At 35.9% G+C, this 14,086-nt stretch overlaps 1 pseudogene; it reads left to right on the top strand.

The window, feature by feature from the left end:
- The first annotated feature begins 4,217 nt into the window (after positions 1-4,217).
- On the top strand, positions 4,218-13,450 carry LOC126966032 (acidic juvenile hormone-suppressible protein 1-like; annotated as a pseudogene).
- The last annotated feature ends 636 nt before the right edge of the window (positions 13,451-14,086 follow it).

Genomic DNA, 14,086 nt, shown 5'->3' with positions numbered 1-14,086 from the left:
TTTAAGACCTTCGTCCGTTAGTTCGTGCCCTAAAAAGTTCACTTGTTTTTGTAAAAATTCAGATTTTTCAAGTTGTATTTTTAAATTATGAGTTTTAAATCTATCAAATACCTGTCTAAGTTTGTCAATGTGTTCCTGAAGGGATGTAGAAGCTATTATTACGTCATCTAGGTACGTATAAACGTTGCTAAGGCCTCTAAGTATATGGTCCATTAGCCTCTGAAACGTACTTGGTGCGTTTTTTAAGCCAAAGGGCATTCTTAAAATTCGTAATGCCCTCTCTCTGCAGATAATGCTGTCTTTTCTATATCATTAGGCTGCATTTCCACTTGATGGTACCCACTAGCTAAATCTAATGTAGTAAAGTATTGGGCTCTTCCTAACCTATCAAGTATGTAATGTTTATTAGGCAAGGGATACTTATCTTCTACTATTCTATCATTAAGACGTCTATAATCTATAACAAGACGCCACTTAACTTTACCGGACGCATCTGGTTTCTTCGGTACTATATGAGTTGGACACGACCAAGGTTATCAATTTGTTTCTTTGTTTCGTCCCGTTGTTTAGGGGCTTGTCTGTAGTTACGAACAAAGATAGGGTTGTTATTTGTCAATCTTAGTTCGTGTTTTACAGCATGAGTGAAAGTTAAGGGTATGTGTTCTGAATAGAAAATTTCACGATATTGATAATATATTTTTGTTATTTCCCTTTTTTCTTCCTCATTCATGTGATTTGTACGTATTTGATTTAAATTTTCTTTTAATATTTTGTCCACATCTGGATTTACTTTTAACGAATTTATTTTACTTATTTCAAGATTTTCGGATAATTTTTCTAACTTAATATTGGTTACAACTGGGATAAATTTATTTTCGTTATTATAGTTTATAACCGTGGTTCTGAAAGAACCATTTTTTACCGTCACAAAGGCTGCGGGTGACTCTAAGTCTTCAGACCAATAAAGTTTTTCATGTAAATATTAGCCGTCGATGTGATGTGTTTTCACATGAACGAATTTTTCACATTTAGGACCTATTTTAATTTTCCTAATTGGTTTATTTAGGTACATCGGGATATCTACCGCCGATGTGCGCAATATATTTTTATTTAAATCTATTGTACTTTTTAGTGACCTCAATAAGTCACAACCTATAAGACCTCTATATTTTGGATCGAAATCAAATATAAAAAATTTATGACTAAGTTTAATATTAAAAATTGGTGGTAAGGGTAGGTTTATTACATAATTATGACGAGATACACTATGAGCCGTTGATATTTCAAAGGGTTCATATTCCACATAAGGTTCATAATACGTATTAAAAATAGCATCTGATGCAATTACACTTCGGCTTGCTCCAGTGTCAATAAGAAACTTACCTCCTAATTCGGGTATTTCTATGTAAGGGAGGTGATCCCTGACCAACAAGTTTATTTTCACTAGGTCTGGTCTGGCATCTCCTGGGTTTGAGGAACATCCTGCTGGTACTCCTCTTCAGGTTCCTGTACTACGTTATATGGGTACTCACCTTCATTGTAGTTGGTATGGCATTCATTGCCATATAATACTGGTTGACCTTTAGTATAGAAAACGTTTTGAGCAGCATACTGGGGCGTATCCGGTTTATTCACGGACCGCATAGTAACATCGGAACATATTTTAGGTGTTACCTGTCTTTGAGGTACATTAAATTGCCTAAAATTCGCGCAGTTACTATTCCTAAAATTACCTGAGTTTCTCTTAAAATTAGGCATAGACATATTTTGACGATTTACGATATTAGAAGGCTGGTGGTGCTGAGGTTGCGTCCCTATAAAATTCCTTGATGGAATATACCACTGTTGCGAAACTCTAGGGGCATCCTTTTGCTTAAAATGGAAAGTAGGTGACCCGTTATAAAAAGGTTTACTGTGGACGAGCCTAGCCTCTTCCTGCCTTGCTGCCATAATTGCTGACTCTAATGTTAAAGGTTTACTTATTCTAACTCCTAATGAAACATTGATGTCTAATTGATTGGTATATTGCTCTATAACCATTTCCTCATAATACGAACGGTCTCCGTGTTTACCGACCGAGTAAAGAGTATCTAACAACTCACGGAGTCGTTTGCCAAATGTCTCCGCATCTTCGAATTTTTATTAAACATATAAATGCCGGGTGAACCCGGGAGGGTTCACTTAAAAGTTGTATAATATTCTCTACTTCTCTAATATAAAAGTTTAATAACGTTGGGTTCCCATCATACCGTGGTAATAAATCGGCAAGGAATTTAAAATCCTTATCACATTCATTGAAAGACATTGCGTTTCAGATTACACTATTGTTCTAATACTCGGTAATTATCACCTAGATACACCTTTCTTGTCACTAAGTAAGTGTAACCCGTTATTATCGATATTAGCTGTACGCAACGTTCTTTAACTTTTATAATAAAATATATATAATACTAGGACAGTAGATATAGCAGGATACTTGAATAGCGAGAGTACTCACCAAATCAGCATCTGCATCTGCTGTCGAGTCTTGCCCAGCGCTTGAATTCCCAATGTGCCGGGTTTTCGTGCGCGTTGATGATGATGTCCCAACGACCGACGAGGTTCTGTGATTCTTGCGGCTTAGCGGCTCGAAAACCACAGCTACTTTACACTCGGAAGATTTTATACCGACGAAAAGAAGCTACCGCGAGACTACTCGACTGCGCCAGTTATGTATCGGGCGTCGGGATTTGAGTTTTTAAAAGGCACTTTATTTAAAAATATTTAATGTTACTCACAGGTAAATTGGAACAAGACTGATTAAACAATATTATAATTAAACTAAAGAAATCTATAAGACAATGGGTGCTCGATCAGCACTACGTCGGGGTACGGGGTGGCAACGTATGCAGGTTTAGCCGTGTTGGGCCTGCGTAACTCACGCCATGCCAAAAAACTTGTTTAACTTCAAAGAAAAGTGGTTGTTCAAAAAAGCTCAGCAGTGTTAACTATAACCAACAGCAAGCATTAGCTACCTACAAATAAGACTTAAGGATATGTGTAACAGGATTAAATAGTGGTCATAGCTCGAAATGCTATACTTTCACCATAAAACTTGTCTAAAAACACCATGTTTGCGTGTTTTCTGCTTACTCTTCGCCTTAAACAACAGGGCGTCCAATTTCGGAAAAGAGGTCACTCGTCGAATCTAACTCGGATGGCCAGCGTTCAGGAGGCTCCGTTAAATCTTCGCGTCTAAAATACCACAGTGTCTTAACACGAAGGTATTTAACGAGTGCGTGTTGCCAGTGATAACATACGGAACGCAGACGTGGTCGCTAACTATAGGCCTTATGAGGCAGCTCATTGTCGCTCAGAGAGCAATGGCAAGGGCTATGCTCGGAGTTTCCCTGCGAGACCGATTCAGAAATGATGAGATCCGTAAGAGAACAGATTAGTTGCGAAACTAAAGTGGCAGTGGGCAGGGCGCATAGCCCGATAGAGAGATGGCCGTTGGGGTAGTAAAGTTCTTGAATGGAGACCACGTATCGGAAGACGTAGTGTTGGTAGGCCCCCCACAAGATGGACCGACGATCTACTCAAAATCGCCGGAGTAGGGTGGATGAGGGTAGCGCAACCGATGGTTATGCGGATTTATGGGTGAGGCCTTTGTTTAGCAGTGGACGTCTTTAGGTTGAAATTATGATGATGATATCTTTAGTATATGATATAGGAATGACATAGAGTGAACAACTTGAAAATATAAAGATATGAAAATATGCTTCTGTCAGAACTATTATTATTAATTAATTATCATTCAATATTATTATTTATTTTCGTAATTACTATAAGCAAAAAAAAATATTTAGGTATTACTAGATCAATACGCATTTTTTTTATATTAATATGTAAAAAATAATGATTACTAAAATAATATCCACTTTTGACAGCTCTTTAGCGTTTTTATTTTTAATGAGATCTGTAAAAAAATGTCCGGATTTTTACATAAAACTTTAGCTTTAATCTAATTAAACCTTACGAAATATTAAGCAATCAAAATAAATGCATTAAAAAGATAACATTTTGTTTATATTTGTACATTGATAACTTATCGATTGGACGAAAAGTCATAGGTACGACTGTGAAACACCGTTGTACTGCATGCACTTATCTAGAAAGTAACGTTTTGAAGACCTGACCTTTAAAGATAAAAATTGTATATAAGTAAGGACCTTCAAAGAGCTTCACATTTACTGTAATGTCTCGGGTTGTTCTGTGTCTTCTGGCGCTTTGCGTCGCCAGCGGGATTTCTGATCCCGTTGAGCATAACGCAACACCACCCACGATTGGTGAGTAGTCACTTCCACACCTCCCATTTAATCACTACTGTCACCTAACTAATTTCAGGATTAATTAATCATCATCATCAGCCGGAATACGTCCACTGCTTAACAAAGGTATACCACCAAAGATTTCCACGACGATCGGTTCTGCGCTGCCCTCATCCAACGTATTTCGGCGATCTTGACCAGATCGTCGGTCCATGTTGTACCTAGAGTACCCTTCGTCTAAAGCCATCAGAAATGTGAAATCAAAGTTAAGCTTTGTTCAAACTGAGGCTACTATCGCGCGGGACGCGGGACGGAAATCACTCGCGCCGATTGTGTCAGCTAACTTGTATGGACGTGTATATTGACGCGAGTAGTCGCTCAAGTTGAAGCGAAACAAGAGCGGGACGCCCGGCGGGATTGTTTGATCTCACAATGCATGATGTTTCTCCACAGAAGAACCAAAAATGACACGCGGGAAGTCGCGTCAGTTTGAGAGGCTACGCGAGCGAGCGAATTACGCTAAAATGCGTCCAAAGAACTTTTTAAATTTTTTAAAGTATAATAAATATAGTATGTTAGCCTTAAGAGCCGTCACATATGCCGTTGTAGACTTTTATGTAGACCTATATAAGATACACAATTCCACCATACATTATTTTATTGTATCTCAAAGGGCTTAGACAGCGTTTTTGTTGAAAGCTCCTAGACGGCTTATTTTTTTCCGACACCTCCAACAAATATCGTTAATGTTAGAAAATCTTAACATACTATGTATATACTTAAACCGTCTATCAGCATGAAAATCGATGCAGTAGTTTATGAGTTTATAGCGATTTGACAGACAGACAGATGCCGCGGAGGATTTTGTTTTATTATAATATATAGTGGTGGCAAAGGTTGTAATCTGAATTTCAATACCAAATTGGTCATCTCTTAGTAACTCGTGTGAGATTCAACTGTACTTTGTACAGCTATACTTTGACCCTCAAAGTATAGCTCAGTTGAATCTTTGACTTTTTTTATTAACGCAGTATCTCTCTATGTTCCAGACATGCCTTCCGTCCTCTAACTCAAATTTGTAACGTGCTCCAGAGTTTTAAAAGATTCGGGATGTAAAGTGCCCAGTATAATATTTAGTGCAATTTAGTGCAAAATATTTACTTCACGATAAATGTCAAAATTTCAAAATTCATTTATATCTACAGCTTTTTTTTATGAAAGTAAGGAACTTTCAGCTGATGGTAATTGATACGCCTTGCCCATTACAATGCAGTGCCACTCAGGGTTCTTGAAAAACTCCAAAAATTCTGATTGGCATTGGCACAATTGTGCTCTTCACCTTGACACATAAGATGTTAAGTCTTATTTGCCCAGTAATTTCACTAGCTACGGCGCCCTTCAGACCGAAACACAGTACACACTGCTTCACGACTAGCATGCAAACTAGCCGGTATCCTGTGCAAAGGAGCCTCCCACTGAAAGCATATATATTTATAGCAGTTAACATTCTGTCATAAATCCTCTCTACAAGACCAAACCACATCACTGTAACTGCAGCCATTTACATCATTTTAAAGATAACTTTAACTCTTACAGCGGATGCAAAATTCTTGCAAAAACAGATTGACCTTCTCACGTTGTACTTCCATGTCGGCGAGCCGCTACAGGACCGTAATTTAAAGTCCATTGCTGAGTCATGGAACATTGAACGAAATATTGAAAAATACAACGTGAGTATTGGATAGCTTACAGGACATTACAAGATAGGTTTTTATATTTTGTTGATCAGATCAAACTTGGCTTTTACATCATTAATGCTGAAATCCCGATTCAGTTTATGCTAGTATTATAGTTTCCAAACTTGTAATGTATTTCCAGACTTTCTTACATTATTACAAAGTTTGAATAATATTAACTAATATTGGTTTTACAGAATGCAACGGCTGTAGAAATTTACTCGAAATTAATTGACTATGGCATGAATTTACCCAGATCCGTACCATTCTCAATTATGGAGCCAAGCCATCAGTTCGAAGCTGTAACACTCTTCAACTTATTGCTCTCCGCTAAGGACTACAGCACATTATACAAGACAGCAGTTCATTTAAGGGATATTATCAACGAGGGTCTCTTTGTCTACGTCCTGGCTGTTGTAACTGTACATCATCCAGAAACACAAGGGATAGTCGTCCCTCCACTTTACGAAGTGTTCCCCTCCTATTATCACACAGGAGAAGTCATGAACATAGCTCAAAGGATAAACACACATGGGAAACGTTTAGTCGAACACTACCCACAGACATTTGTTTGGGAGGACAATGTCGTGATCAGATGGAATACAACTGTATGGCCTTATCTTGAAAACAGTGATGTATCTGCTTCATACTACTCCCAAGACTATGCGTTGAATACTTTGTACTATAACAACCATCTCACATATCCCTTCTGGTTGAGTGGCAAAAGCGGTCCCCTGATAAAATACAGGCGTGGAGAATACTTCTGGTTTTTTAACAAACAGATTTTGACCCATTACTATATGGAACGTTTATCGAATGGTCTATCCGAGATACCTGAACTTGGCTTGGAAGTCGTTGAAGACGGCTTCAACAGCGGTCTTGTATACCAAAATGGAATTCCATTCCCTGTCAGACCTGAACATTTCAACCTCGACCAGCCACAGTACTTGGAAGTAATTGAGAAAATCAATACTTATGAACGTCGTTTGAAGGATGCAATTGAGCTAGGCCATGTTATTTCTGTAAGTGTTGTTTTTATATTTCTTTGTCGAATAATTGAATGAATATTCTGTTTGGTTTCCAGCACCAATAAAAGGATATTTGTCATGATTTTATGATTACTATAGTTTATATGTTTAGACCTAAACATTAAGCGAGAGGATGGTATTTCTTTTCAGCTATAATACACTTCCCTTTCAGTATTTTACTAAGTTTATCTTATTTATCGTCATAACCAACCTCATTTCATTCTAGAAACCATTGCCCCAAAATAATGATGCTTGAAACAATGTCCAAAAAACCAGAAACTCGAAGTTTCTCGAGTTTTGGCAAATATTATCAACAAGTGCTAGCCATGTTAATATTTTAAATATATATTTTTCCATACTAAATTTTGGTTTCGAGAGAACAGCATAGATAGCATACAGTATATATATATATATATATATATTATTTATAATTACTTCATTATTTTAGAGCACTGGTGAAAAAATTGACTTGAGAACACCCGAAGCTATCAACGTAATTGGCAACTTGATTGAAGGAAACGTTGATTCGCCAAACTTAAACTATTACGGCAGTATCATCAACTTATGGAAATATTTACTTGGAAACTCTATCACACATGGACACGTTTATAAGAAGAAGTAAGTGATAAGTATCATTACATTTGAAACTAACCAACATTAGGGTAGATTTGATTGGACGAATAGAATATGTGTCCATGTGATTCTGGTCTTATGACACATTTGGCTTCGGTGTTATTGATATAGTTTCAAGTTGAGTTGGGAAGAGGAGCATACGGGTTTCCTGGTGGTATGTTATCTCTCACTATCTTGAAATACTGAAGGATAATTAGAGCGTTCTGACCTTCTTAAGCTTCGAAAAAACGTACACAATTCAATCATTAGACTATAATATTTATTCAAACAAAGCAAACCTTATAACTATAATTACAATACTATGATTACATTAAAATAAAACTATCATTACGGGGAAGCGTACCTAGAATACTGGCAGCATTTCCGTGTTGGATAGCTAGGCTGATCTGTTGAACGAAATAGCTGCCAGCGCTTGGGTTTCCAGTATCCCTATTGAGGCTCGTAGATAGTAAATACTCTGTACATTCTCCGTGCCTCTGGGACCGACATATTTGCGACGTTTGCTATCTTCGGCAGTCGAAGCAGCAGCCCCAGCACCAGCTCATAGTAACATACATAATATATTGAATTCGAAAAGTCGAATACACATTTTTTATGACAACGGTTTTACCCACTATGCCGTTAACATTATTAACGTTACAGCTATGCAGATATTATAATTACGCTTACCACTTTGTATCAATTTTAAATAAGGCAAATCGGCATCGACATCATTCAGACAAATTTTAACATATACGAAAATTATAGCAATTTACGTAGAAGATTTCATTTCTTTGATTAAATACGGCCCAACTCAGTGGTAATAAGCTATTCTACTGGTGAATATATATTAAGGATTCGTCAAGTAATTTTTTTATTTTATTTTTAAACGAGCAAGAGGTGTATGGTACGCCTTGTCTCATGGTAAATGGTACGCCTTGTCATTTACAGTGCAATGCTAATCAGGATTCTTGATTATTATACTGAACGGCTTAGCTATTGACATGACATAAGATGTTGGGTACCATTAGCCCAGTAATTTTCACAAACTACGGCGCCCTCTAAATCGAAACAAGAGAAATATTATTATAAAGCATTGTTTGATATGGACTTCTGTTTTCCAGCCATGTTCCATTAGTAGTACCATCTGTATTGGAGAACTACCAAACTTGTCTTTGGGACCCGGCATTTTTCATGATCTGGAAGCGTACTCTGAATTTCTTCACACTGTGGTCGTCCTACCTGCCTAAATACAAAGTCGAGGAATTAGATTTACCCTCTGTTACCATCAAGAAGGTCGAGGTTGATAAGCTGGTGACTTATTTCGAACAAACTTACCTCAACGTTACCAATGCGTTATACCTTAACGAGCGTGAAGGTAAGTGTCAAAATCAAACTAAAGAATCGATTTTTAACTCGCATTTTGTAAATTGTACGGGTAGTAAAATCAAGTTAACACTAGCGCTGTTATAAAATACAGACGTTTCATGAACATTTCTGGGACGCAAATAGGTCAGAATTCTTTGTGTTCGGGAAAAATAAACAACTTTAATGTAACTATTATATAATTCTGAATGTGAAGTATTGTGTAGTGAACAGTGTTGTACGTCATAATACAATATGTCTCAACCTCTCTGTGCACTCCTTTTGATTAAGCTCTGTCTTTCGAACCTTTTGTTTACATTTATTAGATGTGTATTATCCTGATGGGAACACTTTTGTATGGAATTTTTTGTCTTGCATGTCGTTGTAGTATTAGTAATAATTTCATTCTATCATCTAAAATACGTAAACGAAAAAATAACTTTATTATATCATAAATCTATTAATGATATATATTGATATTGAATAATCTTACCTGTTCATAATTTCATAACAAGTCGCGCGCTCATAGCACGCCCCAAAATATGTTGCAATAATATTGTATAAAATTAGTTTATAAAATTGTAATTGAAATAAATTCTAGATCTGAAGATTTCTGCAAAAAATTGGATACTGAAACGTGAATAATTTAAAGCTTTAACGTGACGTAGAATATCAAATGCCTTTGTTGAATCGGTTGAAGAATTTTATTTTATTTCAGGCAAGGTTTGGGAAGACGAAGTCAGTGTTCTTGTGCAGCGTCCACAATTGAACAACAAAGTATTCACAGTGCGTGTAACTGTTAAGAATGAAGTCGCTAAGAAAGTAGTAGTCAGATTCTTCTTGGCTCCCAAATACGATAGCAAGGGTTATGAAATTCCTCTGCACCAGAATACAGATAACATATTCCAATTGGATCAGTTTGTTTATGACTGTAAGTATAATGTTATTCATTTTATACCAATTTAATTTATCTGTGTACTATTTATGGACAGTGTGGGATATACCCGCGCCTCAGGGAGTTAGCCCAGGCACTCTAACCCAACCGTGGGAGACATGATCAATACATCTTGGAATGTTTGTTCTTATTTTCAAAAGATTAGGAAAATTGCTTGAAATTAATTCTTCATCAAATCGATGCTTTAAACGGTTCGTATACAAAACACCGTTCACATAATATTATTAAGTTTAGTTTTTGAAATGCTATTGACGACGTCTAATATTTGTAATTATTTTCTTATAATTATTATTATTTTAATTGATAATTAACTCGCGTTAATAAGCCAATTCTAAGCCGTGTATCTCTTTTTCTAACCGTGTGTCTCCTAAGTGTAGGCAATTTATAAGGTAATAATTCTTTTAATGAAACTAAGGGATGAGACGAGCAGGACGTTCAGCTAATGGTAATTGAAACGCCCTGCCCCTTAAAATGCAGTGCAACTCTTGAAAAATCCAGAAATTTTGAACGGCACTACTATTGCGGTCGTCACCTTGAGAGAAGATGTTAAGTCTCATTTGCCCAGTAATTCCACTAGCTGCGGCGCCTGATTTTATTATTGAAATAAAAAAAAAGCTGCTTCTTTAGCAATTAAAACCACTGAAGTTTGTTCTATTGCTAAATTAAACGGCTATATTACATTTGGAACAAAAAAATAAAAAGATGACAATAATACAATTTGAAGTAAGAATTATTATACACTAAGTCTTGTGACCACTAGGTACCTGATTAGGTGGATTGGTTATCAGTGTTTTCATATGTTTAGTAAAGACGTTATGACGGATGTTAATCTGTCTTACTATATATAAGAAAGTATATGTGTACTTATGTATGCACGCAAGAAATTATACTTCTTTGGCCTAACAAAGCAAAAATCCTTAAAATTATTTATTCCTCGTGCTATTCTACGTTTATAGAACGTACAATATTGTAAAAGTCTTGCAACGATGGCTTTGACAATTAATTATAAAATAACGAATACGGCTGTACGGGCTTGAACTTTTTGCCTATTCTAACAATGAACGAAGAAACAAAAAAATAATAACGAATGTCGCAAACGGCAGAAAATTTTAGGAACCAACTTCACCCTGTTACTTTTGTGTGAGTGATGCGCGCGCATCTTTTAATTTCACTCTCATAATTTTTTCATAACGCGCCTAAAGAAGTAAAACTTCAAAAAATTTTGTGAGTTGACTAAACTACAACACATATATTTTAAGCTTATATATTTAGGTAGCAGGTTATATATCAGCAATAGACGTCTGTGTACAATAAATACTTCTTTTATTGTAATATCATTAATATTTACAGTGCCTGTAGGAGAACATGTTATTAAGCGTGAGTCGACAGGAAACATGTACACTATTGACAATTGGTACTCCAGCTACGAAGTGTACCAAAAGGCAGTGAACGCCCTCAATGGAAAAGGAGAGTTTGTTGTCGATATGAAACAATTCTTTGATGGCTACCCTCGCCGCCTGATGATTCCTAAAGGTTTGAATCATAACTCATTTAAATCTAATCTAATTAATTAATTTGAAACCCTTTCACATTACAATAACCGACTACGGAACGTTCCGGTGAATTCGTTTTTCAATCCATCTATGGAATGACGTATTGTTATTTTAAGCTTGATATTTGTGTGAATGTAACCGATAATCTTATTATAATATAAAAAAAATATTAGGATAATTTATATTTGGAACATATAATTGTTTTTTTATTTTATAAAAGAGGAGCACAAATGAGCATACGGGTCACGTGATGGTAAGTGATCATCGCGGCCCATACACTCTTGTAACAACACCAGACGGATCACAGGAGCGTTGCCGACGAAGGAAGATTTTTCCACAAATTTATTGTACGTGGCAGAAAATCTTGAAAAACGCAATGTAGACGCAACACATCCAGATGTCGTTGATTCATGTTTGTAGCGTGTCGTGCGAAGGTCGAATTTGCGGCAGGATACAGGTCAAACAGATTTCGGAACGCTTCCCACAGGAATCACAATAAATGCGGTAGAAGACATAATGAAGCGACGTCTCTTCGCAATGCCCCCCTGCACTGCACCCCTAACATTTCTTAAGTTCTGCGTTGCAAATCACGGTTGCCGTCAAACTGTTAGCAGCAGGAGTGACCATATGTGACCTGCACTTTGCAGACCATCAGAATTTAGTGATCAGACAATTGGATAATTGCCTTGCTCTATAAGAAACCCCAGTTTCTTTTTAGCCAACATCTAGCCAATTTTATATTCTATATATAGTTATATACTTCTTTAATAATAAACTAAATACTTTGTGTGTTTTAAAAGTTATTTATTCTTCATAGGTCGCGTTGGTGGTATGCCGTATCTTCTGTTCGTCTACATCTCCGAATACCTGCCGCCAGACACACCATACGGCCAAGGAGTAAACCCTGATCAAACCTTCGGCATCGGAACTGGAGCTCGTCGGATGACAGCATACCCATTGGAGTTCCCATTCGACAGGCCCCTTTACCAATACCAAATTGAGAAAATAAACAATATGCATGTCCAAGATGTACAAATATACCACAAACCAACACCGGAAATCTATGTGCCTTGAAATTTCCGTATATTTATCTTAGTTTTATGTAATCCTTTTCTTTTTTTAAATTTTTAATTTTATTCAGATTTTTTTTTATTTAAACTATTTATGTTTAAACCACCAGCCAAAGACAATTAATTATATATAAATACCACTCACCTCTACTATATATCACAAGACTGGCGGCTGTCAAAGTGCTTTTGTGCATGTTTGATATTCAACTTTATGGCGCTGTTGGCCATGTAGCGAGAGTCTTCGGTACTAAAACTAGTGATGACAACCTCAACAAACATCGATACATGTTGGGAAACTATTTACAAAAGAAATTGTGTACTTTATTACGTTGATTCTTGAAGTATAAAAAGCGCGGAAAACGAACGAAATCAATTAAATATACAAAAAAACTTCAAAGTATTGTACGTTCCCTTGCAGCCATTTGCATTATACGTCAAAATTAGCTCTCTGGACGCTCGCGTGTGGCGCTTCAAATAGGCACAGAAAATTTGCTGTCAAACATATGGAACAGACTATCTAGTGGTATTTTTACAAGTCAGTGGTAATACTAATATCTAAGTATAATCATACAGCGATAGACTAATTTCTCAATCCCTATTATTGTATTACCATTAAACAGTTGTAAACTTAAATAGATCAGCTGTATAGATCTCACGATTCTATCCTTATGTATTTGTTTTTCAATAGAACTAATTTTTATTATACATTATTAATCCTTCCACATAATATATTATACAATAATCATTATTAATAATTAATATAATACAATGTATGTCTAATTTATTTGTATCTACTTTTATTAATAAAATGAATTACTAAATTGTTGTTTAATGCATAAATAATCCCTAATCTAATATATAAAACTCTCATGTTTGTAGTTAAACTCCTTCGAAACGGCTTGACCGATTCTCATGAAATTTTGAGTGCTTATTGGGTAGGTCTGAGAATCGGACTACATCTATTTTTCATCTCCCTAAATGTTAAGGGTGGTCCACGCCAAATTTATTTTTTTGAATTTTTTTTTATATTTCAAAAAAATAAATGGGTCAGCTAGTAATATTATAAGTGTGACTGTAAGTTTATTTGTTACGCTTTCACCTAAACCACCGAACCGATTTTGATAAAATTAAGTACAGAGATAGACTAGAGCTTGAAAAAGGACATAGGCTACCTTTTCTTGCAAAAAAATTAATGGAGGGGTTGAATTAGGGGATGGCAGTCTCTATGGAAATTCGTCATTATCGAATATTATACCATGAAACTTTGTATTTAGGCACTTGAAAAGAAATAATTTATAAACATTAAACATTTGTTCGAGCATTTTTGAAACTTTGACCTACATAGGTATATAGCAGCGGTAAGAGCAGAGTATCCTAAAAAATAAAAATTAACGCCCAGTAACTATTCATAATAGTATAGATGAAGCCATTTTAAAATGAAATCCAAATTAAATGTA

This window comes from Leptidea sinapis, chromosome 9, assembly GCF_905404315.1.
Source record: "Leptidea sinapis chromosome 9, ilLepSina1.1, whole genome shotgun sequence".
In the NCBI taxonomy this organism is placed as follows: domain Eukaryota; kingdom Metazoa; phylum Arthropoda; class Insecta; order Lepidoptera; family Pieridae; genus Leptidea; species Leptidea sinapis.
Note: the sequence above shows the minus strand (reverse complement) of the source record. Positions and strands in the feature narration are given on the sequence as shown.